The sequence below is a fragment of the Solea senegalensis genome, linkage group LG4, assembly GCF_019176455.1.
Source record: "Solea senegalensis isolate Sse05_10M linkage group LG4, IFAPA_SoseM_1, whole genome shotgun sequence".
Lineage (NCBI taxonomy): Eukaryota > Metazoa > Chordata > Actinopteri > Pleuronectiformes > Soleidae > Solea > Solea senegalensis.
Genome location: NC_058024.1, coordinates 5,531,250 through 5,557,267, shown reverse-complemented (window position 1 = coordinate 5,557,267; position 26,018 = coordinate 5,531,250). Strand labels below are relative to the sequence as shown.

At 41.2% G+C, this 26,018-nt stretch overlaps 1 long non-coding RNA gene across 1 annotated transcript in view; it reads right to left on the bottom strand.

The window, feature by feature from the left end:
- Positions 1-19,502: 19,502 nt before the first annotated feature.
- Positions 19,503-26,018, bottom strand: part of LOC122767752 — a 67,612-nt gene continuing 61,096 nt past the window's right edge. The window contains exon 3 of the long non-coding RNA XR_006360241.1: positions 19,503-20,131. This is a non-coding gene — a long non-coding RNA (uncharacterized LOC122767752). The remainder of the gene's footprint in view (positions 20,132-26,018) is intronic.

Sequence of the window (26,018 nt, the reverse complement as noted above, 5' to 3'; positions counted from 1 at the left end):
AGACGTATTCAGTCTTACAGGCGCAGATAATCACAGCAATGGATTATGTATCTTTTACTTGGTGACAACTCTTATTTTTGATACTTTTCATTTGAGAAATAAGAAGTGAGCGTATTGCGTCAGGATAAAGTGAAACTGAGGCACAAATTCAAGCTCGGTTCAAGCCACACTCGAGTTATAGTTTCAGGAGGGCCAAACTGCTCCTACCACTGGACCCGGATGCATTTCACTGACACAAGTGACATGCAGAGCCTCCCCTGTCATCATGACACGTAAAATACTAACAGCGATGAACGGAAATCAATCCACTTGACTGTTCTATAACTTAGTTTTCTGTATGATTTCAACATTTCCATGGCCACAATCGCTGAATGTATGCATTTCCCCACGGTGAGGTGAAGCAGAAAAAAGAAAAAAGAAAGTACAGAGATCAGAACATTTAAATAAAAAAAAAATCCAATTTGACCTTATATTAATACATATTATTTTCATGTTGTTGGCATTGATTAAATCATAATTAAAAGCTTTTCAAACAAGTTTTTAAATGTTTCAATTAAGGTAAAAATTGAAATATAAGATTCTATTTTGGGTTCATATATTTGTACATCGGCCTCCCCAGTCATGAACCTCACCGCACGTCACTGACACATATGTGAACATGCTAAACTGGATTAAAGGCCCTGTGAATATTGGAGCGATATTTTCACTGTACACATTATATATACAGTATGTTAGGAAAAAGGTGGCCGAGAACATGTGAAAAAAACCACAGCTGTGGAACGAGGAATTAAACATTTTCTCTCCAGGATTATGTTTAAGATCTTATAGGCATGTGTAAAAATATGCTTCAATGATGCAAACCAAAGTTATAAGATAACATCTCCTCAAATGCTTTAGGATGTAAAAACTCCAGTGTGTGTCATGCACTCACTTGTAAGCAATTGCACCTGCTCCTCCACTATTGCCTTTGTTTTTTTTAGCTTCTTCCATGGATGCAACACACATGGAAACCTGTCACTTGTAAATGAAGAACACAACAACAGATTCCTGCTGTCACAGCGAAATGTGTCCTGAATGCAAACACTGACAAACAGCACTTTGGTCCCCACTAAAGCATGTGTGTGTGTGCGGGGACACACTACTACACTACAATACAATGCTGTCCATGCTAACGATGGTATGATGATAAAGTGATTCAAAGACATTTCAATTCATGATACGTGATATCATGATGTGCAACGGAACAGGACAAAAAGTATTTCTTCACAGTATTAAATAAATAAATATTTGTTGGTAAAAGAACAAACTGCCAGACAGCAGATCATTTCTGGACTTAAATGAAAAAAGTATGGCTAGCCTCTCTTGAATCCTTTCAGTCACTGGAAATTCAAAATAAATGTAAGCCAATGATGTATCAGACATATTTCAGCCAATTGTTTTTTAGACCACACATGTTAGATAGTTGGATGTCATGCTGCGTTTCGGTTCAAATCCAAAAAGGAGGACAACTGAGCGCCCAGCTGGAGGCTGCACCGGACATGGTATTTGAAATCTGGACTGTCCAGTCTAAATCTGGACATATGGCCATCCTAGGACAAAGGACAAATGTCACTTCTCCGCATGTTCACTAAACAGGTGGTTTAATACGGGTGTTTACTTTTATATTATAATGATGAAAAGTGAATGTGCAGCTAGATTTACATGGACACAATTAACTGGAATACAATCCTCGTCAGAATACAAATATATCACGTAAACATGTCAATCCAAAGCTCTGATTCGATACAGCTAATTTGCAAACAAACTTCATTCCAAATGAGAGGGCTGATAATGTGCCAATCGTCATTCTGTTTTCATATAAGCAGACGATCCAATCGGGACTGTGACGTATTTCCATTGTTGGTACTACTGGAAAAGGTTGAGAACATGACGAAAACAAAGTGTAGATAATGAGACGGATAGTGGACAGCGAGGGGACCATCTATGATCTAGTCACTACTTCCATAGTAAAATGAGATTTTTGAGGGTTTTTATGAGCTCGTAGAATAGATTTGCATCCTTTGTTCAAATCTTTCTTGAAGAAGCACGGCTGGAGTCTGTATCCATCTTACATCTGCTTCCTCGGATCAAGTGGATGTGAAAACATTGGGAATATTGGTGCCACTTTACCCATTACACAACTGAAGGGCAGGCATCACGGTGACAAAGAGGAAGATTTATCAAAGACGAAATCCCACATGACAAACGCAAAGCATTTGATTTTCAAAGGGATGCAGATATCAGCACTTTTAAATCGCTTGACCAGGCCGGGCCTTTCCTCTCTCTTATCTTTCATCTCAAGAGCTGGGCCCCAGGAAAGAAATGATGGAAGGCTGCTTAATATTTAAATGCATCCAGGCTTGACACGTTCATGCTTTTATTCGGATCTGATATGAATATTGAAAACCCTGCTTCATAAGCACCCAATACTGGTTCTGAAGAAAGCTGAATAGAAGATTGCCGTGGCTGCATTGTCTGTCAGCGGTCTGAGAGGGGAATGAAGAGGCCACTTAAGATTCATCTTAAATTGCATTAATCACGGTTTCTGTAATTATGAATAAACCCACAGTTCACTGTCACAGTTACGGTAGATATCTGCGATCCATTTTCTTACACATTTGGTTTATTGGTCTAGTCTATAGATCTTGTATCTTTATTTTCTGAAATGAGCAACTTTTGACAAACATTGCACTTTAATGGTGTAATAACATGAAGCAAGGTATGAGCAGTTCTGTTGTCATTTCATCTATACAATCTGTTTTTATTCATACAGGAATTGGCCAAAGTCTTTAAATGGAAAAGAGAGTTAGAATAAGTTAAAATAGATCACCAAATTCATAAAGACACATTTTCTGGGAATAAATACAACATTTCTTTGCCATAAATCCAGTCCATTTTATGATATTTTCTAGAAAAGTAATAAAAAATTTAACTTGCTGGCAGAGCAAAGAGAAAACATCATCGTCTCATCGATGTTCGGTTTCTTCCTCATAGGAACTTGTTTATTTGCAACAAATTTTATGGCCACTCAATAATCTGCTTTAGAGATATTTGCAGCATCACAATCAATGGATTAATGTACAATATGACATGCTTTAAAAAAGGACAGGCGGGCAAATGTGTCAAAATATGGAGCTTCATTTTATTAACAAATAACAAATAACAAATATTGCTATTTTGTTGGAAAGCATTTTTGACCAAAATGTTGTTAAAGCAAGTTCCTTTTCTGCTAATACAAAACTACTCATATAAAACAGCAGCACCGCTGTAGGCTGTTGTTGGAAATCAGATTTCACAAGTGCAAAAAAACTGACAAACGCAGAAATAAACCGAGACGCTTTTTGCTGTCAGTGCATCATTTCAGGATTGTCTTGAACACTCTACACACGTACACAAGAATGCAGCTTGACGCGTGTTTTCCGGGAGGATATGCCAGCAAACCAAACACACCATCTGGGATCTGGGTGAAATGATTTCCTCAATGATGATCTCAGCATGGGGATGAAGAAGCTAAAAGGGACAAGAAGCAATGAGAGTCCCTGCCAGGACGTTGGTCCTGTCGGGGTCCCAACAAGTGCCAGTTTGGACCCGTCAGTGCCGATGAATAATGCTGGAGAGTCGCCTGTGGCCATTCTCTTTCGTGAGAGAGGGCAGAGAATAGTTGAGAAGTGTCTGTGTGCATGAACGTACGCGCACGCACTGTCACGCTCTGTACATGTGTGTCGGGAGTGAGCGCCTCAGGTAGAACTGGAGACATACAGTCAAAGCTGTGAATCCTCACAGGACCAGACAAGTGTGCAGCGACAGTGGTCAGAGCCATCAAACTTGACATGTCCTGAGTGACCAGGCCACTGGGATTGGTCAGACACGGAGAAGACAGGGCCCAGTGTGAGCCAGCTCTCACGGGGTCGTCTTCCTTCCTTTCCTCCTTCCTCTCCGGTGCCCGCCATCAAAACAACTGTTGCGTCTGAGCTCCAGATTTGACGGATCAATGATCCGCACAGGCTTTGTCAAACCTCCTGCAATTCAGACACACTCTGCCACAACTCTGCACCTATCAGATGCTCTGATGTTCCTAAGCAAAGTGTCTTTGGCTTTGGTTTTCCTCATGCAATCAATATAGCCGATCATTTCTGGGAGGATATAAACTGACAGCAGGGGCTGGAGATATGGGATGGGAAGTTCCAAGCATATCACATAAAGCAGAGGTGTCAAAGTGGCGGCCCGTGGGCCACATGCAGCCCCTCAGTCAATTACATGTGGCCCTCGACCTCCTCTTTCTTTAAACACAGCATGTGTGGCTGAGACACAGCTGCGAGTGAGACGATCGAATATAGATACTGAATATGTTTATCAGCAATACTTTTATAATAGTAATAACAAGACATTTGGTTATAATGAGTGCATTTAGTGCATTACGTTCAACTACTGTTTGAGAACAGTAGTTACTCACATATCAATTTAAATTGTCCATCTAATAGAAACTAATGACATAAAATGGTGAGACTGCAAACTTATTTCAGACATCTCCGAAACTACATATAAAAGGCTAATACTAAAACTATCAAAACCACAACACATTTCTGCCAATTAACATCCTGACTGTTACAGATATTTTCAGGCGTTTAATCACGCATGTTTCGCAACAAGCTGTTTTGTTAAATCTAATTACTGTGATACATTAAAAAAAAAAACAAGCCAAAAAAAACAATTGTAGAACTAAAAATACAGTAAAAATGTCAACACAACAGTGGAACACGGTGTGTCGCATTAAAGCACTCTTTGATTCATCAAAATCCTCAGGAGAGAAAAAAAAAGAAATCTGTATATCTAGCAGGGAAAAAAGAAGAAGTAAAAGGGTTTCCAGGGACTGCTGTACGTGCCGCCAACCACAACGCCGCCTCCATTTTCTTCAAGTAAACTCTGTATTCTCTCCCAGAGGTATTCAATCCCTTCATGAAAATGTTCTATTGCGATTGTGGCTGCCAACTGTGATCTGAGCTTTCTGTTTCCCCTGGCACGGCCTGCAGTTGCCACAATAACTCTGGTGTTACAGCAGATGCTGGGGCAGCTGCGAGCCCTGGTGCACACCCTGCTAATTCACAATTTGCTTTTACTCGCGGGGATACATTCAGTGCACGCCGTACTCTGGCCGAATGAGCAAAGAATCGATAAGCTGCTGGCTCCACGAACAGGATTTAGTTCCAATTAGATTCAATTTCCAGGAGTCATGCTTGGGTTTATTTTGTTTTGACAGAGTTGAGGAGGCGGAACGCAATAAGCAGAAATGTTAAATGAAGGAGCCGGACATTTCAAGATAATCACCCTCAGTAACTGGATTTGAAATTTAAGTTGAAATTTGACTTGGACTGCATTTGATTTCCTTGTCTGGAGAAAAGTTCAAAGAGGGGACAATGTTTTTTTTTTTTTTTTCTTCACTTCAAATAAACCACAGTGTTTGAAGAAAATGGTGGTGTCTGAACGGGTGCTTCTTCTAAAAAGCAAACTATTTGCACTGACAGCTGATGATTTCACGTCCACTGAGTATCCATCTCTCATATCTCACTCGCTCTCGTCCCACTGCACTACCGCACAGTTTCTATTACCGTTCCTCTTGCCGGGCACTTGGCTTTTCACTTGATACGTCCTCTGCAGAAACAGTAAAATACAATCTTTCTTTCTTTCTTTCTTTTTTTTTTCTGAACATTCCAATTCCCTGTATGGATGAAGATGGTCACAGGTCAGACAGCACACCGGGGGAATGTGTCATGCAGGATCGTCCACACTGAGAGACACAGGTGGACACGTGACAAGTCATTAAGTCTCAGTTGTGTTCCTGTGTGCTCTGGGTCAAATGGAGATAGTGACGGTAGAAGTGTAGTAGAGACAGACAGCGATCATAACAAGCCTAATGGTCAGGACTAATGGTGCAATGGGCTCCAATTACAGCCTTTTCTGACAGCTGCTCACCACCACTCTGGCTTCACCTGCACTGGAAGCAGCCGATGGCTGGCCAAGCACAGGACATTGTTAGGCTGCACAGGAAACACTGGTCCACTGCACACAGTTTAAGGTCCTCACCGTGCATTAAATAATTCTTTATGAGCAAGGAAGCTGTAGTCTTCATCTGCAGTTGACAATCGGAGAGACTCGTTTCTCTACTTTGAGACGAAGATTGAATCGTTTCCTTTTCTTCACAACATTCTTTTCAAGAAACCCTGAATTCAGAGGCAAGTCATCATTAACTCAATCGCTAATGTCAATATGTCTGAGGAGGGGAGAGTTTGGAGCCATCCCATGACAACGGCGATGCATCACTGATATTAGTTCCCCGGAGTTGTAATCAAAATATTAATTGCGCTGCTGTGCTCGGGCTCCGCGGCTCCAATCCATCTGCGAGAAGTACATTAAATAAAGAGCAGGTCCTTTCACGGAAACCCCGCCCGATAATGTTCCCCAGCATTATGCACACACATTTGTCTTCAACATGGCAACTTGTCCCGCTAGTAAATGACTCTCCTGCGCTTAAAGAATATTCATTCACTTAGTGCCGGATCAACCTGTCAACTTTCTGCCCCTCTAAACGACTGCGGATCATTATCAGTGATAGAGAGTTTTTTTTTTTTGTTTTTTTTTGTTTTGTTCCCTCTCTTTTCCTTCTCTGCTCTGTTTGCTGGCGAGAGCTTTGTTTACAGTCTGTGTTCAACCAAACACCACAGCTCAGCACTTGTGTTGATGGATTAACGCTTGTTAGGATGGCAGACGCATTTTGGGCCATCAGTGAGACTTGTCACACTTCAAGACGTTAATCATTTACTGCGAGAGGCAGAATTGTTAAAAGGAAAAATCCTAGTTTATTACCACCGGGAGGGTTTTATTGATATGGCTGGCCAGCATTTCTGTTGGTTATGTTGAGATCTGAGTACACAACATGTTCACACTCACAAACAGCACAAATGACTGTGTTCGTCCAACTCAAATGAGGCTGTTAAGATACATGTAAACATGTTAGTGTTAGAAGGAATTGCAATTGGGAGTCAAACTACTACTGCATGTATACCTTCAGTCGGAACAGAGTCTGACTCAATGCGGCCTCTGCACATGCTCCACAGTTCCCACCCCAGGCTTGAACCCAGGTACACTGCTAGTGGGAGAGCTGGTTTATGCTCTGTCAGCTTAGAGAAGTAGTTTTAGAGACTTAGTTCATGGCTGGTGGGATGGTGCTCGACTTGGTAACATCTAACCGCAAGCTAAACCAGAAACTGCCCAATACTAACAAGCTGAAAGGAAGCGGAGGCTGCTATTGACCAGCGGAAATGTTACCGCGAGACCACAGTGGTTGCAGAAGCGTTGAAAAGTGCCCAGAAGTTCAACCGAGATCCATGGAGTTCAGTTCATGGAGATTACAAACTCCACCCCGAGGCTAAGGTTTACAGCTGAGACACTCAGTGAGTTCTGGCTGCGGTGGAAAAAAAGAGCATCTCATCACAGTGCACAGAGCTGAGGTCATCACCTTCCTTTCACCACATCCTAAAGTACAGATCTAAGCTCAGAAGCACAGGCGTGAGTTCAGAGGGTCAGGCTCAAGTCTGATATGCAAAGATGTGACAGTGCAGACTCTTCATAAGCAAAGATGTGCACTGTAGACAGTTTATTATAATAATAATAAAGATTAAAATTGACTGGCTCATCCTTCTTGATTTATTTTTTTCATAAATTGTGGTTCTGGCAAAGTGATTGCGCACTTATTTTAAATAGACTGAAGAAGTAATATAAATGCCTATATATATATATATACACATATATAGTGATTTGTTTGTTTTTGTCAGCACCTTGAACTTACCCTTGTGCGAAATGACAAAATGCTTTATATAGCAAACTAAAATCAAAAACTCTTACTGTCTGACTTTCGACGTTCCTGTCTGCTCCCATGCTGTCCCCTATCTGATGCAAGGGAGGAAAAAAAACAAAACATTGAAATGCAAACATCGCACGGCGTCCACAACTATACTGCAACACTGTTTTTCCTTCGTCTTGAAGGCCAACTCGAGCTCTTATCACTGCTCCGAGGTTCAAGGATGGTGAAACAAGGAGAGATCTCAGAGGGACCAGCAGCAAGGCAACCAGACTGTCCTTCACATAAGGTTGTTTTCTCGCAGACAGATACTGCAACTGAAAGTAAATCACATCACCGCAGCTGTGAAGGTGCATAATATTATAGTGTGAGAAAGGAAGAGAGCCTGTTCTCTTTTGGCAGATCATAGATTTTAAATGCAAACAAATGTAAAGTGTTGCGATAAATAATCAAAAAAAACATTTTAATGATAACAGAGATTGAATTTTCTATACTAATGAATGATTAATTTACTTTTTTTTTTTATTAAACAAACGCGCAGGCGTCTGTCAGTAGGATCCAAACACAACAGGAAGGCTTCAAATAAAATTAAACAGACATAGTGTGGTGACAGTGTGTAGTCTAATTATTATTTGGACAGTTTGTAAACGGGCAGAGACAAACGCCAAACCGACAGAGCACAACAGAGATAAGGCTTCAACGGAATGGGTGTTTTCCTCGTTTCCTCTCCTTTCAAACCTTTCGTCCTTGCATTTCTCCTCAGGTCTGAGGATGAAGATGTAAGGGAAAATATGCAACTGAGGACAAAGGAATGTTCTCGGGGAAATAGGATGCACCGCATGTTGAGTGCATTGCTGTTATACGTGGCTGTTATCACCACTTGCACATCACAGAAGCAGCGGGAAAACAACATTTCTTTGAGCTTTTCCTATCGTGCGTGAGAACAAACAGCACATGCGCGCGCTCGTAAAAGGCATCCCTCCATAACATCGCTGCTCAATGTATCTTTAAGACAGACATTTTTTGGCACTTAAATTTTATGTCAACCCATTCCTGTTTTATATCTGCCACAGTACCAATGTGCAATGACACAGTGTTGACAACCTTAATATTTTTTCCAGTTTTATGGCTCCTGTTAATAACACTACTGGCACTACTAGAAGTTTTCAAGGTCCAAAGTGGGACTTTTCTTTCAACTCCTGAGTGAGTCAAAAAACTATGCTTCCAGATGGTGTTGGAAGCATGAATTATCATGGCTTGTATGTGTTTGTATGATACTGATTACATGTACTTCTCCTCAGGTGGTTCTGATTAGTTGATGCGTAAATGACAAAAAGACAGATATTGTAATGATGCCATGACATTCTTGCAGTGAAGATAACCAGTGCTTACCCTGATATTGATATACCATGCTGTATCTATAACACAAAGTATATTTAGCCCCCTCAGTGGCGAAGCTATGGGTTGACTCATAACCTCGGGCTGAGCATTCCTCACCACAAACTGGACCTCTGCACGCCAATTACTCAACACATAATGTCTGTGGTGACTATGTGAATGGAAGGTTCAATACCACTTTGAACCTGAACCAACATTAGCATCTCCTGAGTAAGTTTATATAAATATTCAATATTGCATTTCAGTAGGCCTGACCTCAGCAGTTGTCGTTTAACATGATTCTACTCTGAGCGCCGCAGAAAACCTCACAACCCCATTAAAAAGTCAGTGGGTCATCCTCTGAAAAGACATTATTCTCATATTAAACAGAGATCTGCTCTCACATACTGTTTTATTCAGACTATTTGTTATTCCGCAGACAACCACATGCTGAACAGGGAGTCTGGTGAATCAGACCTCACTTTTATAAATCATTGTTTTCCCCGTATTAAAGGTATAGCAGTTGTACAAAATAGGCCATGGAGTTTTTCTTTCCTTTTTGTTCATAAAAACGAGCCAAGCGAACTTTTAACTGTGAAATATTTCCAAATTTTACAAATTCAATCCGATTTTAAACATTTTGAGTACTTTTTGCTCAGGTGTGTTTACATAGTTGGTGAAAATGATTTAGTCTTTCCATCACATTGCCTAGGTTGTGCTGAAATAAAGGATATAAGATATATTACTGTATGTTTAAACATAGTAATGGAGAAAAGCAGCCAAAATGCTCTGTGTTCTAAGGGTTAATCAAGAGAGAGCAGCACTTGTGCCTACTATATTTTTAGCCACACAATTTGTTGCATTTGGGAGATTTTAACTAATCGTAGAGTGGTACAGATAGTGACAGAAGATTTTGACCAATCCTAGGGCAGTTCAGAAAGAGATAAAGTAGACACGCCTACTAGACTTCCCACTACACCCACTCTGCATACAGGTCCCTTTGGTAATGATCTGTATTCATACAACACTTTTCTAGTCACTCAAGGCTGCTTTACACTACAGTTTTTGCTATTCACCATCCACTCACACATTCTTACAGCACATCTCACACATCTTTCATACCCATTCACATGCTGCCGACACAGCTGTCAGAAGTGTCTTGCCCATGACACCGGCATGGAGAGTAGCGGAGCCGGGAAGCTAACCTGAAAGACAACTCACTTTACCACTGATCCACTGTCAAACCTTTGGTGGAATGATTGTTAGTCCAGCATGAGCAACCACTTCCTATGCTGCAAAGAAACCTAAAAAAAATAATTTGACAATAACCACAACTATAGAAAGCACTCACAGTGCAAACTTCTTTTTTTTTTAAGTTGTTGTATCTAGATTATCAGCAAAATTGTAGTTTTTCTTTTTTTTTGCCATAATCTACATCCCAAGAAATTTCAAATCTTGATTTAGTCGGAGTAATATGCTTGCTATTTCGTGCTTTTACTCTGAAAGGTGCAGCAAATGTTTGTCACATACAGATATAGTCATTACAAGTATTGTGAAAGACCATTTCCACTGAGAATTATGGCTATGAAAAAAGTCAATGACCCTTGTGTCAACTCGTATGTGTTTTTTATCCACCACAAGAGAGACGTGGGGGCCACTGGTGCCAATCCCAGCTGACATAGGGTGAACGGTCGCCAGTCCATCGCAGGGCCACACAGAAACAAACAACCATTCACTCTCGCACTTCTGTTTAGAGTCTCCAATCAACCTCTGCATGTTTTTAGACTGTGGGAAGAAAAACCAGAAAACCCAGAGAAAATGCACACACGGTGAGAACACGCAGACTCCATGCAGAAAGCCCCTCGTTGCGACCGGGTCGCAAACCAAGGTCTTTTTGCTGCATAGGCAACAGCGCTAAGCACTACACTGTGTGGCAGGGACTATTGAAGATGACTAGCAATTGAGAACGTCATATCCTCAGGAAAATGTTAGCTGACATTATAAATCTAGTGAGAGGTAGGCTCATTCAAAGGCATTCTGTATTTTTTGCAGTGGCACCTCCGGGGGGAACCAGAAGCCCGCATCCTTTTTGATATACAGTCCATGGATCCTGCCTAATGCAGCTTTGCATTTCCTTCTTAATCCTGTGTGGCCAGGCTGGGGTAAAATACCAGTGATTAGAGTGGCATAGGGAGGAAAATTAAATCCCCGCTGTGCTGCAGTAGTGTGACCGTTACCTGAGGTAAATGTGAGCATGAGAGATAGCTCTTTGTTGTCCAGTAAATGTTGTCAAATGAGGATGACTGCTCAAAGTCATATATGCCTCTGAAAAAAGGAGAACTTGGTTTGAGCCGTGAGTCTCTTTTTGTTTGTGTCTTTGTTTTGGCTGTTTTTCTGTCCATGGTGTCAGTCCTCAGGTCCAAAACAACACTGGACTAATTCCCTGAAGAAGCCTCGGAAAACAAGTTGGGAAAAAACTAAATCTGTTTGTCAGCCCTCATTCCCTTTTAAAACTACTGTTTGCTACAAGAGGGACCTTTCCCCCTATGCCACAAAGCTTTTTTCTGATAGAGAGGGAAATAGACAAGTAAGTCTGCCTTCCCTCCTCCAAGCTGTATGTGTTTTATAGGGAGTCTCCAGAACTCAATTTCCATGTCATTTAATGCCTGGCCCGGGGAAGAGTGGCAGTGGTAGTGGTAAAGTTTGCCCTTATCTGCCCTACACACACACATTCACACAGAGAGAGAGAGAGAGTAGAGAGTATTTATTCCCTTGCATCTTTACAGCACACAGTGCTGTCATTTATTGGGCCATAATGTTGACACACTATTTCAAATATATAGAGCAGAAAAGGTTTTTTTAAGGGTTGTTTGTTTAAGCATGGCATCGGATTGAATGTATGCATCTGTTAAAACGAGTTGAGAAGGATGTAAAAGTAGTGGGAAATAATTTTAATATTTACATTTTAGACGCTGCTTCCATGTTAACCCGCCTGTGTCGAAGCCCAGAAAGACAGTAGTGGCACTTTTCCATGATACCCGTTCCAGCACTACACGGCTCTACTCTGTTTGGTATCAGGTACGTGGTTTTTCTTTATGTCAAAGTACTTCCTCAACGTTTCATAGTATGGCTGCACGAAATTGACTTCTATACAAGACACAAACACACAAACTAGGGATGGGCAACGCAGTTTTTCTGGTGTAGTGAATCATTAGAATCAGCTCATCAAAAATAATTGTTCACTGAATCATTCAGTACCTGCATGGCCGGAGCACAAACTCCATTTGACTCACAATTGCCGGCTTTTTGCAGTGCTGTTGCTAAAAACACCAGACTTGCTAAATGTTGGAGATTAACAAGTTTTTAATTGTTCTACTGCTCGGCATTGTGGGGTTTGATTCTTCTTCAGGCTCTTGACTCTTCCAGTGACAACACTCAGTGGCTTACATACTCATACTCAATCTCTGGAAAGGGTGAAGTCACCTACAACTACAACTAGTCAGACAAACCATCTGTAAACGTGCTTGTTGTAATTTTGCAGGATCAAAGGTGATCTAATTATGGGGTCTCACAACTTTGCCCAGGGGCGCTTCATGGAGGAAGTCACTTAAAAGCAACAGCTGAATGAAAGCAACAGCTGAATGAAAAGACAGCTGCTTTTCAGAGGCTGCCATAATGGACGTAGACCAATGCTACTACACGTTGTCTCTCTGTTGTCATCGCAATAAGCCCGCCTCTAACGCGCCAGGGGTTTGTGATTGTTCCCTTTTTTCGGAGATTCTGAAGTTGGCCAAAATGGCAGCCGTGTCTGCACTGCCAAACACATTGGCTGGCAGACTTGACTGGGTTCACCCAGGCTACTTGATACGCTACATAGCATTTGTATGCAGCATGTGATCAATATCATCTTTAAAACATACTTTAATGTAGTTGTAAGTCAATACAGAACATTTCAAAGGGTGTCTAATCACAGGAGGGATTGGGCATCGCATCTCTCCGAAGTTGGGAAACTCAAAAGACTTACAAAAAATAAATAAAAAACAGCTTAAAATGTTTAAATCAAAGCAGCAGAGTCCGACACATCCTGACTTTAAATCAACAGTTTTGAGTCAAGCTCCAAAGAAAATGCTGGATCCTCCCATAATGCAACTCAACATCTTTCATCAGAAATTCCCCAGTCTGCGTTACTCCCTCTTCTTTCAAACTCCACTCCACCAGGTTGAAACCCAGGCTTGCTGTTCAGACATTACAAAGTTTCTCCAGTGGCACATGAAATGCACGAGTGTTTTCAAAGGCTGAATCTCACTCCCTTATCTACACAGAGTGCTCTTTTCATTGCTGCCCATTCAACACCTGGAACATGAAACACCCCTTACTGGGGTTAAAATGAGTTACTAACAATCAATGCACAACAGTTAAATACAGAAATGCTCTATTTCTATTTGTCTTTACTTGATTTTCCAATACAATGAGAAAACTGCAGATTGTTTAACTACATACATCATATACTCCATTTCAAGTATTATTACTACTGTTTTATTTTTTTTATTAGACTGTTTGCAGTCTCCAACTTCATCATTGCAGTTATACAAATACATGTACACTTGTAAAGACCTTGCGTTGTGGTTATAGTTACATTATGTCATATGGCTTAATTAATATATTGAATTTGATAGGGTTTGAAGGACTGAATGTTCCAACATGCAATGCTGGAGCACCATGAGCCTTTGCAGTGAGTATTGCCATCACTAGCCACTCACCAACCTCCAAGTTTGGGGGTCAGCTTAAATATATAACAGCATTAAGTCCAGAAATAGGTCCAATAAAAACATTTCTTGTTATGTGAACAAAAGTGTGTGTGTGTGTGTTTGTGTGCTGTGGTTTGTTACTAATAACTAGAGTGCACCTCGTTCCACTGCTGTTTGGAAAACATGTTTGACTATATATCTCTTTCATGTAAATGATAGGCATTGCAATAAAAAATTGCATTATTTGCAATTAAATAATGGTTGTTGGTTATGTTTTAGGGACCCCCCCATGTATGACTTTACTACTCTCATGTGAGCATGGCTCCTTTCAAAAGGCAAACCCAGCATGTGTGATTAAAGTGGTTAGAGACTGATTAAGCCTATGTGATTAGTTGGTCGTCTATGCATATCATGCCACAGTGGTTGGACGCTGTACTATTGGTTAAAATAAAAAGATGTGACCGATGGAAACTGGTCCGGTTACTGTAGGACAGTTAAGTGTAAATAGTTTGCTCGTCATCTATATCTAGAGCCATGGTTGTCACACTGTGGTACGTGGGGATAAATCTGCCTCCTGTGAAGCCTGTAGCTGACTTTGCTGGGTCTATTTACACCACTGTATTTTAACGTTGGCGATAATGGTGTTACTTTGAGAGCTAAATGTTTTCTCGGGTGGTACTTGGCATAAAAACCTTGAGAACCACTCAAGGATTTGAGCTTGCTGTGGGTTAGGCCTTGATTTTAGAGTCATCTAGTCCATCTAGTTTTTTTTAAACGGGTCAGGGAAGGACCGAAATGCAGTACACAGAGGCAGGCAGACAGTTGGTAATGACGTTTATTTAACACAATGTCCAGAGATAGTTCAATGAAAACCCAGCAAGGGGAAGCTGGGTTCACTGGACATTTCTGGTTGTCTGAGGAGGATGGAGCGCGTCTGCCGCAGGTGGATTGGGAAGTAGACTGGTGTGCGATGCGCAGGAACACACACACAATAGTTCGTAGGCTGATCTCCGTACCGTGAAATGCAGAGGGACCTCGAGCCCAAGACGACAAGCCCACACAAGGGAGGTGACAGGTCCAGTGCAGGGCTGTTCCGCCACAGCAACAAGCAGGCAGAATCTGTTGTCGGGGACGGAAGGCAGAGTAGATCACCGGGGCAGAGGCAGAGCAGGCAGATCGGGGACAGGGAATCAAGCCGAAAAACGCTGGAGAGACTAGTACTGGTGACGTAGAAAAATCTGGCTCCGAGTGAACTGAGAGGTGAGTTTATATAGTGGGTTGATTGGTGATCAGAGGCAGCTGAGTGCAACAGGTGGGGAGAGTTGGTCTAATGAGCAGGGAGTGGCCAGCAGGCAGGTGAGGAGGAGGAGGGGCTGGTGAGCTCAGGTGAATGAGGTGACTGAGAGAGAAGATCATGACAGGTAACTTCCACCAAAGTTTCCCTGCATTCATTTGAGCAGCACCGCCGCAAGGAGACGTGTAGTTTAACCTTCATTTCTTAGTTAAAATATTAATATTCGGTTTAACCATTTCAAATATCACCAAATCAATATGTTGACCCCTAGTTACTAATATGTTTAAAAATATATGCTTTGACCTACTTCCTGCCACTACCCAGCAGCTCATTACTCGCTGCGTCTCTTGCTGAGTTCAGGTGTGAATTTGTAATCATGACACACAGGCTACACGTCAGGTAGAGGATATGCCGAAGACGGAGCTTCCATAAAACCTAACAGGCCATGAGTAGGATGGGAGAGTATTCAAATTGGCACATCTTGTGAAACAGCCACACGTCAGTGTAGCGTAATATGTGCAGAGTTTAGCCTTTCCAATGTCATTAGAATGCAACTGCTGGACCTGCCGTTAAACCACACATAGAGTTAAAGAACACATAGAGAAGAAGACATGAGTTCTTTATATTTGCATAGGTTATATATGTTTTCTGATGTTGTGTGATACGTATTGCAGCTTTAGGTGTCACCAACGAGGATGACTAATATGCAAGTATTTTTCCACACCTTGAAATGTTGTGTCCGTTTCCTCACACAGCTCTGGCAACTGAATGCTGTGCTCCTCAGTTTTGACACCTTGAGTTCTTTGTGATTTCTATTTTATTCATGTATGACACAGTAGCTGGCTTTTAATATGAGGTGTGTGTTAATAAAAAAAACTAATTCTCTGGAAAACCCGAGCCCCTGTGTGGCTGTGAGTGTTTGCCTAAAACGACTTGCTGAGATGACTCAACTACACACGGACTCTGCGTGTGTGATCAAAAATCAGCAGATGCAATTGCCAAGATTATTTTTCTTTCCAATTGGGAACTTTAATGTGGACATGTCAAAAAACAAACCTAAAGCATAGCCTTCATTGGTTTTCAAGCGTAACACCTTGAACTTTATGTTTGTCTGCACATTATTAGACTATTACTCTGACACTTCAAAGGTCATGGTGTCACCAAAATCAATAGGATGGTTCCTGTATGGAGTGGTGGAAGTTCAGAATATATTTCAAGACAGCAGACAAAAGTTTTACTTCTCGACAGAGTTTATTTGTCATTGTGTTTTTCTGTGTGTCTTAATTTAACAACAATTAGCATTAAAATGTGAACAGCATAATCAAGTGTAAAAAGCAACATTCATGGTCCACAATTATCCAGACTCAAGTCATCTGATGTGCATTCACTGTCATGACACAGTTCATTTGTGAGCAGCGTGTCATTTCTTGATCAGTTTTGTATGTTGTGCAGGTCTACAATAAAGAACATGTTGTTCTCATTATGGTCACCAGAACTCATCAGAGATTCTATCCAATTTATCCATTCATCTTTCCACTTTTCAAACCCACCATTTCCTATTCACTGTCCCCCAGTGAATCCTGTGCACGCATTTGATGAAAGGCACCGGAAAGCTGTATCATCCTTCATTTATTTATTTATTTATTTGCCATACACAAGTCAGTACAAAGAAAATGGGCTGAAATCAACAGCTCCAAAACAGCATACAAATCCAAAAAATGAGCCTGTGAGTGTTCAAAGTTTGGATACATATTTAACAGCAAGAGTCAAAATAAATTTCTGTCATTCATAGGTGTGAGCAGTCTGCCACGGAGACTGATAGAATGTGTGTGTGTGCTTTTAAAGTGAGCAGCTTTGAAATAATGAGCATTCCTGTGCTCATCAGAGTTGCTGTCATTAACAGTTTCTTACTTGTTAATAGTTTTACAATAGCATGAAGTTGCAGGTACAGCTGAGAAAACTTAAGAAAAAAAAGTAGTGAAATAGAGGAAGAGCAGAGAGGCAGTTGATTAAATTTACACATGAAGATTGTTTTACTGGTCATTACGATAATGATGCTGAAAAAAAAAAAAGTGCCAGGCGAGGATCCAGTCTTTTAAGAGCTACTCCCAGAAATAAAATATCTCATAATTCTGTTAAATTAATTCTCTATAAAAATCTGTCTTTTTGGAGTTTCCCCAACTTCACGCCACTGCGAGACTAAACTACACTAAAGGGACAGGTTTCTTTGTATTAACAACGGAGGCACTGGATGCCCTTGAACTCACTGTGCATTCACAAAAGTTAAGAATTACAAAGATGAAAAGGCGTCATTTGTGATAAGCTCATAGCTCGCCACTGTATAATTGATGACATAAGCCATAGTTTTGATACCGTGTTCTCATGGCGAGCTCATGTCTTGAGTCCTGAAAAGGAATTGGAGCAAGGCACATTTGATCTCTGTCAACTCCCACATATACTGCATGGACAGAAGATGGATATGACTCTCAGCTACATCCTGCAGAAGGAATCAACATGGTTAGGGAGCTAATACTAGTGCACTGAGTAGGTGTATGTGTGTGTGTGTGTGTGTATGGTGAGAATTTAATTAACAGATGGCATCAAACGCCCTTAAATGCACTTTGCAGTCACAAAAGTTGGGAACTGCAAAAAAAAAATATGAAAAAGAGTCATTTGTGATAAACTCATAGCACTCCAAAATATAATTACAGTCTTGATATTGTGTTATTACAGCAATCTAATGGAGATGAAGCGCTTAAGAGTGATTGGAACAGAGCATGTTTTCATCACTGCAGAGAGGGAATGGTAAATTCTTTGTATTCATTTAACACTTTTCTACTCTTAATGACTGAACCCAGTTGAATCTGCCAGCGATTTGCTTTCACCCTGCAAACACCGTTTTGACCAACTACAGAATCTCTGCCCAGGTGCACTTAAGGCGGACTCAACAGAGAAGGGACATCTAGCAGCTTTTGTATACATCCAACGTGGCAGCCGGTGAGGAACAGCCGTCTTTTGATTCAGTTGTTTCCATTCTGCCCCCTGGCAAATGTCGTTAGACTGCATTTCTAGCAAGCTATTGCTCATAGAAAACCACAACAAGCACATTTGTTGACGCTATGCTGTAGCTCTGCATATGTCATCGGGATCATTGGTCTGATTGGTTGAAGGGCTGTCCAGTTTCGTACAGAGGCATTGATCCAGGGACGATCCAGACTCATGAGATCGAGATTTAGTCTCGCATTATCCATGCTAGCTTAACACTACCGTTTTTTCACCCAGTCATGCATCTACATTAGAGCCCTGCACTGAAGCCCTAGGCCCAAGGGGCCCGACAGTCCAAGTGCCGGGCTTCGGGCCAATTACAACATCATTGCCATGGACTCTATATTTTGTAACCTTTAGACCCATTAGAAAGATGTGGGTTTTTTTCAACTGAAACCAATTTACACGGCAACACTTAAACGCAGCAACCTGCTCTACACCCCCACCCCGCTCCTGGTGGGCTGGGCCAGACTCTGGCTACACCCCCTAGTGTAGGTCACTAATGTACATGCTGTGCTTCTTCCATCACTCATGCTAACACACTGCCAGCTCAGCCACTAGGAGCGACCTGGCATGTGGAATAGCTTAGCTGGGGATTGAACCTTGATTTTTCTGTTGGAAGCAGCCCATCCTTTCACTGAGACATGATCATATAAAATGGTCAGGGAGAAAATATTAGTACTCTGTGAGTGTGCGTATGTGTTTATTATACATAGCACATGGTGTAAATGAAAAACTATGAAAGAACCTAAATTAAGTGTAGCCAAATTTCCATTTGTGTCAGGAACTGCGTCGCTTTATCAGTTGATGTTGGGCACGTCTGGCGAAGTGAGCAGAGAAGTGTGTGTCCTACTTTGAGTGTCTGACACTGTAGCATAAGTTGATAAGGTTGCTACAGTGATTGCAACACGATGTCCACCACTGTTAGGTGCAAATAATCCAGCACAAGCACTCACCATTAAAAATCATGCACATACCCCGAGACCTCCTCCCAGCTGGACGTGCCTGATACACCTCCCTTGGGAGGTGCCCAGTAGGCATCCTCACCAGATGCCCGAACCACCTCAACTGGCTCCTTTCAACGTGAAGGAGCAGCGGTTCTACTCCGAGCTCCCCCCGGATGACCAAGCTTCTCTAAGGGAAAAGCCTGCCACTCTCCTGAGGAATCCCATTTCGGCCGCTTGTACCGGCGATCTCATCCTTTCGGTCAGGACCCAACCTTCATGACCATAGGCGAGGGTAGGAACGAAGATTGACCGGTAGATCGAGAGCTTTGCCTTCCGGCTCAGCTCCCTTTTCGTCACAACCGTGCGGTAAAGCGAATGCAATACCGCACCAGCCACTCCGATTCTCCGGCCCATCACACGCTCCCTCGTCCCGAGACCCCAAGATACTTGAACTCCTTCACCTGGGGCAAGGAGTCATTCCAAGGACGTAACCCTATTCAAAGAAAATGAGAACTCTATTGTAAAAAACTAGCAATAGAGTGCTCATTTTTAAAGATGAAGAACACAATTGTTGAGGCAAAGAAGCAGCAGTAAAGCACATGAGATAATGACAGTGTATAAAGGAATAAATGTTGGAAAACCTAATGAACAATGGGCATTCCATTAAACCAGGGAGTGGGAAATCATAGTGAATAGTCCAGGGTGCTGGAAGGAGATCCAGAGTGATTGTTACCAGAATACAAACAAAGGAGTCCAGGGGAGAATCCAGGGAGTAGTGTGGATATGGAGCTGGCTGAGCATGACAAACAGAGCTGAGTCGATGATCCTGAGGCAAACAGAGAAATAGACAGAATCAGGGCACAGGCAGACAGGTTAAAAAACATAAGCTTTCCAAAAGACAGAAGTTCTAGACAGCACTTGCCTGTCGGCCGGAATTGAGAAATCTTAGATAATGTTCTGGTTAGGAGGAGGTAATCAAACCTGTCTTCAAATACGAACTGTATGATTAGAAACTACTGTTTGGAGTGATTGGAGTGGACCCCGAGGTCATGACCAGTCAGCAGCTCACACTAAAAGGATATGACAAATGGCAACACAGGGCAACACACACTATCCCAAATACAAAAGGGGCCAGAAACAACAATCTGTAATGGTTTCTTTCTTTCATTTATACTCTTTGTACATAGCTACGTAATTTAACCCTGTAAGATCCACTCTTGTAAAATTACAGCATCACTTTGCACTGTCCCAAAAACAAACCTACTCATGTTTTTTGGTTTTCTTTTAAGACCGCATTTACATAGTCGGTAGTAGAGCATTAATGACTTCTCATTCTTTCAGATCGACTTCATTGACAATGAGGAACTTTTATTAAGGTTCTCTGTAACATTGTAACAGTCAATATATACAGTAAAGTACACTTTCAAAAAATAAAAGAACGTTGAATTTTCCTGTCAATGTTGGGAAATGTAAATGTTCCCTTGTCAGGCTGGATAGTTAGACAGAGTGAAACCTGATTTTAAACATTTTACATCAAATATCATGCTTACATATTCCCTGCAGCCTGTGCTTCTCTATATTGTATATATCCAATATAAAAATCATCTGTACTACTCTATCTGCAAACCTATCTTTGTTGTTGTGGCAGCGTATTGTAAGTGTATACCATATAATCAACTATTAATCAATGAACAAATGCAAATCCCTTTCCTAATAAATTGAGCAATTTGCTCTCAGCGCAGTATATCAATAGCCCATATGGCAAACATGACACTCCTGCCTCTGAGTGGCTGAGCTTCATCAATACTTCATGAACTGACAAACGTCTGGGCCCAGTCTGCTCGTATCTCTGCGATGAGTGATGGCGTCTCTCGTTTGTTTTTTCATCAGCCAATCTAACAGCACAGGAAATTAAGAGAAACAAGAGCCAGAGAGATTGTTATCATGCCTGTGTCCTATTTCCAGTTTGTGAAGGTTAAAAAGGCTTCATCTGCTTTGCAGGTGGAGTTCTTGAGATATGTTTGCCAGATAGCTTCAGTACAGCTTAACCTGATGAGGATAGCAAAGATAAATAAGATAAATGTTTACTCTTTTTATCCCTTTTGATAAACAAAAATATTGGCTGCCCTTTGTTACTGGTTCCTTTCATAATTTATTTGGACAGAATTTCTGGGTGCTGCCAAGTAGTGGAGGGTGTCAGGTTCTGTCTTTGCTTTTTGCTGATGACTTGGTCCTACTAGTGTCATCAAACAGTGACCTCAAGCTCTCACTGGGACATTTTGCAGCTGGGGTGAGGATCAGCACCTCTAGCGGCCCTGGTATACTTCCACAAACATGCCGACATGAGGGTCGCATTGGGCGGACCCTTCTTCCGGATGCCGCAAAGTGCGGTCCAGTGGCAGGATGCAGTCGTTATTGTAAATACAATTATCGGTTCGTCGAGCTATGTGTGCAAACTGTCAAGAAACATCATCAAAACAACGTTGCGTGTTGTGATTTTTTATTTAGAAATTGGTGAGAATAAGCTAGTAGAGGAGGCAATATAATGCAGCAGCTTCAAAGCCATAAAGTATAGCGCCTTTTATTAAGTTATACTTGTAACTTGCAACTACATTTTTAAGTCATTACAAGGTGGTCAGGTATAGTGTCCAGGACAGAAGAGAATGCACCACAATCAAATAGTACGAAAGGGGAAATTACCTTTGAGTGCTCATCATTGTGTCTGCATTTTCAATATTTGCATTGATTGTGCTGACAGAGCCATACATTTTGGAATAAGTGCATGCCATTATGGGCTAGCCAGCACAAATGCCCATATTACCACATACATTTTCTCTTAAGCACACGGCTTCTCAGTGATCAAAACACACTTTGTCTCACATCCTGGGCTAATTAAACACAGGTGAATCACATTAGTGTGGGGCAGACAATCAAGAGGGAAGCCAGGATAGGAAGTAAAACAAAGCTACAAAATAAAATAGGAAACAAGGTACAGAAAATCAGATTCAAACATCTAAAAACCTAAGGTTAAAGAAAACGCAGATAACAACAAAGAGTTCAAACCGGTTCTATCATTAAACTATAATGCCACAACAGTAAGAAGCAGGAACTTTCTGTTCCTTGAAATGGTTCCTTCCTCTTTTTTTTGGTATATTCCTAGTCAGTGCACTTCTTTGCTTCATTACATAGCATCCTCGAGCCTCTTTAAATGTGTCTAGCAAAGTGATGTGCTGATTAAAATGTAAGCTGCACCATGTAATATCTGCAGCTTACTGGCTTTGTTTGATTGGGGGTGTACTTTGTTATTTTAAAATCAAACTGTGCTTATCAACTTTCATCCCATTATAATAATTGTTAATAATAATTTCAAACCAAACAAAATTGCTTTTTGGACTGGGAAAATGGCATAACCTACACACTCAACTGCATTTATTCCTTCAGGTCCATTGCAATGAGAAAGTGATTTATCAGCAATATAGAAATGAAAGAACCTGACATTTTCCAAAAGTTTCTGCATCCATAAGCATCAATGGAAAGGTCTGCAATAATGCATATTTAATTATATTGCTCAAATCATGAAGGTCACTGCTGGTGAACTCTACCCAAAGATCAATATGTCTGCATGACCTGGCAAGTTAATACTGCTGTGAAATGCTCATTGAATCCTCAGATAGTCAGGATTTCTGATGATTCTCAGTCATGATCATTCATCCAGCGAAAACTCCACTCAAATCCACTAATAAAACAATCAGTGACTTCTACAGGAAAATATTGTATTTCCTCTGATGTGATATGATGTGATGCACAGCAGATTTTTCAAGATGTACCTAACCTTCTTCCAGTGCCTGGTCTAATCTGATTGTACAACATTGTACAACTTTTCTTAAGTATAAATGTGGTGTTTTTCAGATTATTGCTTCACAGTATCCCCCCCACACTAAGCAAATGAAAAAAAAAATACAACTTAAGTTGAATTTTGAGGGTTCATGGATGGTGTATTATTATAATAGTAAACGGAAAGTAATGAAATAAAAAATAAAAAAATGGAACAATTTCAATTGAAAATTTGAATTGTCTGTGCATAAATTTAACTAAAACTAACATTGTAGTGACCGTGTGCTTAGTTTTCATCTTTGTAAATGAATGTCGTACATAATCCAAGTGTGTTCATTTTTTCTCTGCCAGCAATTTTGAAAGGTTGTACTGGAGACAGCATTTTCATTAAGTCATACTAAACTGTTTTTAATTTGTGTTTGTTTACAATGTGGGACATAAGGCTATGCAAGTTAATTAGGTAGACTCGGTTCAAAGTGAATCAAACCTCTTGTCTTTTATTGGCTTTATTGTTTTTTTTTTTATTTTGCTCATGTTTTTCCTTTAGAGTGATCTGTGACACAAGCAATGTGATGTGTCTTATGAGTTTATTTATGAGTGTCTTTAGTCTATTGGCTACAAACTAACTGCATCCAACCTCAGCACTATGACGATGTTACTTTCATGTATGTTCATCTGTCCTAATACATTTTTAAAATGGCATCTTTTCCTTTTTGAATCTTGCACCTGGCTAAAAACTCAAACTGACACTAAAACTAGGCATATACAAAACATATTATAACCTTGGTAGGACACAAGGACAGTTGGTGTAACAGAAGGGGAGACAAGGGATAGAACAAGATGAAGGCAGATGATCCACTGTAGCGACCCCTAAGAAGAAGAGGAGAAGGAGAAGAATCAACTTAGTCACACCTTTGGCATTCCCAGTCAAAATAGACCGCCATAGGAAATTAATGGGTAAGTCTATTATGCTCATCCAGCATACATTGGATGGAATACATTTCAGAATACACATCCACTCAACCACAGATAAACCTCACCTTTCACAGTATTTTTAGACCGTTTTGTTAGAACCTGTCTCCTTCTCCTGCTTTGTGTCCCCTGCCCACCCACCCCAGCTGAAACAACACTGATACTAAAGAATTTCTTGGTAGTTACTATTTATGTGCCCACAACAGCTTTTGATTTCTTCTTAAAGACCCTTTTTTCCTCCCGTGGGCTAATCACTTGATGTTACGTTACATTCATGGTTATTTATGGCTTAAGAGCAGTTCGAATACACCAGTCACATTGGACCGTGGACACTGAAATAAGTCAGGGAACGCTAGATAAAGGTTAATGGCTTCAGGTTGTGTTTTTGCAGTGCTGTATATACGCTTAAACTGAAATAGATAGTCATGTTGCACGGCTTCTTGTAAACATCCCTGACATACAGTGATCTCTTTGTCGATTTAAAGAAGCTCTTCCTCTGTAGGTTTCCGCTGCACAGTGTGACGGCCATCGCTCATGGATTGGCTCGTTTTCTTTAATGCAGGCATAAAACGACCAAACTGTTCATTTATGAGTGATGCTCGTTGTTTCATCACCCGGTGCAGTGATGTATGATTTTTGTGCAGAGTGGGTTTGTGTTACCTATAGACCATAGGAGGGGATCAATACAGCAGCCAGCAGGGCTTGCATCCAAAGAATAAATCTCCGAGACATGTAAAGAACACAGCAGCACCCTGTCTGCACACTTACTCCCTCCTCATCGCCCGTGATTCACAAGCCTCCCCCGACCCAATCTGCGACACACACACAATGATTACAGCTCCCACCACACCATACTACTTTGACACCAAGTGCGAAATAAGATCCAGTACACGGTCAAGGTCACCGTCACGGTCCCTCAGGCTCTTGTGATGATATGATACACTTCACACCGTCTGTGAGACTTAAATGAATCTTCAAGTCCAGACATACAAGGAAGATATCCAGCGATGTTCCAGACTTGACAATAAACAACATATCAGATGGTGAAAGAAGTCAAAGATATCGATAGCTCTGTCAGCCGAGGCCCCGTGCGTGGAGGCGCTGGAGGGCGAGGGCCTGCCAGCTCTCACATCCCCGACAACACGGTGCTTGCTTCCGAAACCCGAAGTAAACATTGGATCTTTTAACTTTGCGAGAGGTAGCTCTCTACCAACCCTAAACTAAATAACAAACCTTCAAAGAGGTTAAAGTGTCATCCTACAAAACACTGCTGCAGACTGGTTTGCATTAATATTTGATGTCTCGGTCCTTGATGCCTCTGAGTGCAAGAGTGCAACATATCACTTAATGTCTCTCAAGCAGTTAACGCCTCATTTGCCTCATGTGCTGTTTTTCTGTTTTGCTCTCAGAAATATTTGAGTGTGTATTAAATATATTACAGCTAAAGCTTTGTGTCTCTGTTAGTTTTCTTTTAGAAAGTGCAGCCCATTCAAATGGCACGCCCTTAGATGGAGAGTTTCCTTCTACCCAACTGCTCTTTTTCTTCATTTAATTAAAACATTCATGCCGTGGCAGGTTGGAATGGCCTCTGAAAAGCGGAGGCATACGTCACAGTGAGGATTATAAGGATCTAACATTGGAGAAGAATAGGTGCTTAACGGTGGAATTACAGCCGAAATGAGTTTTTAATCGCGCAGTTAATGTTGGGGAAATGTGAAGCCTAGAGACAGTGCAAATTGCCTCCATGAGGGATAAGACACCATCACGGGAGCCAAGTGGACAGACTACTTTATATCAGATTGCATCTTGGTAGAAACAAAGGAATGAAGTGTGCCTGCACAGATACATTCACCTCCGCTCTGGCGTCTAAACTCATGTAATTGGTATTTAAGGCATTTCTTTTGCAC